A 5,759-nucleotide genomic window follows, 5' to 3' on the forward strand; every position below is an offset into this window, starting at 1 on the left:
GAGACACTGAATTTTAGATCTTCATTAAAAGAAGCCATAATCATTATAATTAGAAGAAATTCAATAAATTAAGACATGAAATGTTCTGTGTGTAATGGACACATTAACAGTTACTGGATCAAACTGTTTTTGCCTTTCTTTGGCTTTGGTTGCCATCAGAGGCATCAACCACTTTATAGTGGCCAGGACAGCAAATGCTGTCATATTAAAGTAGAACAACCCTTTAGTTATTTACACATAGATATTTTTAAATACAGATATTGACTGTATATTATCAGTTTAAAAAAAAAAATCAGTAAAATAACTTACGGTTGGCTAATGTTATATGATGGTTAGTGTTTGGCAACTTTTGCTGCCAGACTTTTTTTATTCACATTTTTTTTTACAGTGTAGCTTAGAGCAAAGTACACAGTTCATACCTGGCTAACTCCTTCTTTGTTGCAAAACATCTATTTTATAAAGGAGTTGTTCTCTAACCCTAAATCACACAGCCCACATAGCCACAGCTCCTTTCCCAATCAGTTAACTTGCTAGCCACATGGCATTTATTTGACAAATAATTATGTCTGCTTATGATATGGTAAAAAGTTCGTTTCTTTGCATATAGAAACTTTATTAATCCCAATAAATTCCCATGGAAAGTTTCCAGCGTGAATTTTGCAACCCTAGCAATGTCACTGAAACATTAAATAATTTGACTGCTTTCAGCAAAATAAGTCATCCAGAGCACAAAGACACTAATACTAAAACACCACTTAACATCAGGCCAGGGTTTATTGAAAGATTCAATATCTATTCTTAAAATCACAAGACTGATCTGCCTTTTCTCACTGAATATGTGCACATGACTCATTATTTGTCATAAAATGTGTAAGTAGGAATACATGATGTGTAAAATGTCTACAAACTGAAAATAGCTATTATAATTACAGAAATTACAAACTGAAAGCAGTTTATGATGAATCACAACATCATGGCTTTCTGCTTTGGTCACCATGGTTACAGAGAGCACTGACATCCACGTGGTGGAGCAGAGCTGGACTGGGAGCGCTTTGTGCTTTAATCTGGGAACAAGTATCCAGAACACCTGAAACACTGGAACCTGCAGCATGAGAGATACTGACCCACCACTCCTGGTCCTCCTCTCCATCCACCATGATCACCTCGCCCTCAGAGAAGGTCAGCTCGTCTGGGTTGAGTCAGCCTCTGCTTCTGAGGGACAGAACAAAAACACAAGGACAGGTTTGCCCAAGTTTGAGCAGAAGGGAGTGCATAAGTATTCACATCCTTTGCTGTGACACTCAAAACTGAGCTCAGGTGCATCCTGTTGCCACTTGAGATGTTTCTACAACTTGTTTGGAGTCCACCTGTGGTAAATAATTGGACATGATTTGGAAAGGCACACACCTGTCTATATAAAGGTCCCACAGTTGATAGTGCATGTCAGAGCACAAACCCAGCCATTAAGTCCAAGGAATTGTCTTGAGACCTCCGAGACGGGATTGTATCTGGCCACAGATCTGGGGAAGGGTACACCAAATAATGCTGTCTGCGCACCAGAACACCAGCTTCCAGTTGCCCTGTTGCACAGACCTTATCCTGAAGGGACAAACATGGCATGTTGATGCTTGGAGCACACACAAACTCAATTGCTATTATTAAAGGGGAGAAATAATTGACCGAAATAATGTTTCCAAACCTTTTTTGTTGAATTTAAACCACGTGCTTGTGTGGTGCTCATGAAGAAGGCTTAAGAAATCTGGGATTTTATTAGATAATACCCTTTGAATCATTTTTTGTCTGGTTGTCTGTATGTGGGGGAAATCTTCGTGTTTCTATTCATAATTTAAGAGACAGTGGTATACAGTTAATGCACATGAGTCTGCCAACTTATATGTATGCAGAGAAGACGAGTGGGGACCTACTGAGGTGTTCAGAGTGGCAAATGCACTTCATGTCTTAATTAATTGCATTAGACAAAAATTACGAGAAGAAGTTAGAATTGCCACAAGATCGATTGAGATTTTGCCAATAGGATTTTTGCATTGGGTTTTCGGATCATTGCAGAAAATAAGCTGGATAATCTTCACATATGAACACCACTTTTATGATGTTGGAAGCCTAAATGCAACTGACAAGGTGATGCAAATGACTTCATCATCTAATTTGCATATTTGACCATGTAGTTGCAATTGATTCTTGTTTTTCTTTTTATGTAACAATTCCAACCCTCCTCTTTTATCCGGGCTTGGGACCGGCAAAAGTGACTCAAAAGAGACACTCTGGCAGAGTTACTAACTAACTAACTAACTAACTAACTAACTAACTAACTGACTAAAACTAACACTACAAACTAAACTAAAACCAAGTATTTTCAAAAAATAAATGACCTAATAAAAACTATCAGTTCGTCTAAAACTAATTTAAACTAACTGAATTTGAAAACAAAAATTAAAAATTCAAAAAGCTAATCCTAACTATTGCTGTGAAGACAGAGATCTAACACTGTGCCTCTGTGTTTTTTATGGTGTTACTTAAAATGTGGGGAAAACCTCAAGGACTTGGATTAAACCCTATGTCTTGACGTTTCTCACAGCACATACACAGTTTTAACACTGCACCTCTGTGTTTTTTTTGTTGTTGTTGTGAAACAAAATTCTGGAGGAAAGTGGAGCAACCCAGAGAATTTTTTTTTTTTTTTAATTTTGTGAATCAAAAACCGGGAAGAAACCGAAGCACTCGGAGTAAACCCTATGTCATGACGTTTCTCACAGCGGACATTTTGCTTGAAAGAAGCAGGAACAGGAAAAGGGACGCTGATATCTTACCTGACTATGGCTGCACATACACAGTTTTAGCACTGCACCTCTGTGGGTTTTTTTTTTTTTTTGTTGTGACACAAAATTCTGGAGGAAACTGGAGCAACCCAGAGAAAACCACATGTAAACCGTACCCATCGTGCAATGACAATGTTAAACACTGTTCTGCCTTTTTTTTATGCTGTGAATTGAAAACCGGGAAGAAACCGAAGCACTCGGAGTAAACCCTATGTCATGACGTTTCTCACAGCAGACATTTTGACACAAGTTTAACTGTGTTTGATTTAGATGTGGCTTACCAACACACCTAAATGGACCAGCTGCTATTATATGTAACATGCCCACTGTGAGAAAGGTCTTTAATGGCACTCATCTTGATGGAAAGAATTTTTATAGGTATCGTAACAATGGTTAAATCACTACCCTCTACCTCATCTGACCTAAATCAGGTGAGATAGAAGGTGTGATGTTGAACCTATTAAATTGTTTCCATCAAGATGAATGCATGATGCTTTAAGGTGTAAAAAGAAGCAGGGGCATGGGAAAAGCGACAATGCAGCTGCACTCCGTCAACCACCGGAAAGGCTTTGCTAAATTTTTTCCAACTGCTGAAAAAAAACGAGCAACTCTGGACTTCGGGGCTGGACTTTGTAGGGAAATCAGCCGGATTTTCAGACTGCTTAAAACAACCTCATCAAAAGATGTGTCGTCCAATGCAGTGGCAGCCTTCAATATTTCCTCTTGAGAGCCAAACTCATTTTTAAGGTCCTTCATTACAGCCTTGTTGAATTGTTTCAGGTCCTCTGGGGTTGTCCTGACAGAACATCTTGGCATGTCCTCTTCCTCCTCTACCTTTTCCGACAGACGTTTGACCACCATCTGGATTTCTGTCATGGCCACTGAGCTTCTGCTTTTCCAAGGAGCTTTCATAAGAATCCTTGTGAGCAGAGCAGTGATGAAGCACCTTGATTCAGATGAGGTATTGGTCGACAACAGTACCTCATCTGACTTTCCTGAGTGGGTCATCTTACTGGCACAAGATGCTGCAGGAGAGCGGTGTGAGGCTGGTGAACACTTCTCTTTGCATGAAGTCAAAACCTGACTAACGAATAACTATATAAAATATTGAGGCACTAAAAATCAAGCATGCAGACAGACACATTTTGCCACCATCTATCAGCCACAATGTAACATGAAAGTTACATATTAAACCATTTCCTCTCACTGACACAGACATTGCTCGACAGGTGTCAGATCCCTTTTTTTAAATGAATGAGCGAAATAATCAAGTAATCATTCACAATCTATCATCAAACTGTCAAGTTTTGGTAGTATATAACGAAATAAATTGTCAAAAAGAATCAAAATATTTCCTCATATTATGACTGATTATTTACACATATATAAATATATTAACTGTGAATTTATGTATTTTTGAAATTTAAATTAAAACAAGGCGTTTGAGACAAACCTGTAGATGAGTGGAAGCCGGTTTATTGGAAGCGTTTCCTGAATGGACAGCTGTTTAAATCACACAAATGTTCCGCTACATGTGTGATTTGAACTTATTTACCGCATGTTGACTGATCAACCAAGGCTCCCGGTGTGTCTGAGCTTCACTCTGCAGCTCTCTGTCTTTAGGAGCTGAGTGGACAGCGGCTGTCTAAACTGTCAGCAGAAATGCACTGAAATTGCTCATTTACTTCATAGTTTAATTTCGGCTTCATTCAACGATGTTTATACTGATTAATGCTTACTGTTGCATCGCTGATCAATGAAAGTAGATGCGGTTAATAAGTTACTCATGCTAAGCTAAGTTAGCCGGCTGCTGGCTCCAGCTACATCTTTATATCGTGCTGGGGAAGTAACTTTGGAAACAAACAGTAGAGTAGCTACCAATTGTTTCACACTGAAAGAAGTTGCAGAAACTAGCAAGCCTAGGGCAAAATCCAGTTTGATGAACTGTTTTTGGTTGAACCCCCCCATTGACTTAAACAAGTATAAAAAAAACCTCAAATTGACTTAAAATATTTATTATATAAGAACTACTATCAATATAATTGACAACTAGTATATTTAAGTTAAATTCAGGTCCAACACATCAGAACTATAGCTAAATATACTTCATATTTAAAGACAAAAAAAATCCTTTTATAGTCCCAAAATGTATTGTAGTTTAAGTAGTAATTTAAAAAAAGAGAGAGAGCAGGTTGTTTAAAAGTTGGGATGCTGTGAATATTTGCAAACAAAACAAAAGCTTATTAATGTTCACATAAACCCGTATCTTTGTCCAGTTTTCAATAGAATACACATTGAAAATGATTGGCAAATTATTGCTTTTGGTTTTATTTATGTTTAAGCCTACGCCCAACTTTTTTGAACGACCAGCATGCTACTGCCAAATGTAACTCATTCCTCCCCAGCACTGTATTTACAGAGTGCTACAAATGATCTCATCTAGTTATCCACAATAAAATAAATAAGAATATTGCCCTAAACTTGTACCATTCCTTGATGTGTACATTGCGTCCACTTCAGCTTTTCACTGTCTAATTGGGCTTCCCGCATGTTTCAATCTCCATGATGTATTATTATGTACATTGTATCTAGCTTTCTTATCATTAAAAAAACAAATATTGCCACTAAATTAACTGTAAGTCCTCACCTTTTACCCAAAGTGGTTGATTTTTATTAGACTATGTTTATACTGAGTGTCTTTTTTACGATTTCTAAGCCAATTTATCATTTTTATCTCAATGGACATTAGGAATTTGGATTTAAATGTAGGACTATACAGATTTCACTGAAAAGTCATGGAATACTTAATTCTGGCAAATTTCATGGATCTTTCAGAGAAAATGCTGCTATGTTGAATCAGGATGTGATCCACTGCTTTGGATGATCACACAACACCAATGTACTCAGGCAAAGCAAGACTTT

The sequence above is a fragment of the Centropristis striata genome, chromosome 16 (assembly GCF_030273125.1).
Source record: "Centropristis striata isolate RG_2023a ecotype Rhode Island chromosome 16, C.striata_1.0, whole genome shotgun sequence".
NCBI lineage: Eukaryota > Metazoa > Chordata > Actinopteri > Perciformes > Serranidae > Centropristis > Centropristis striata.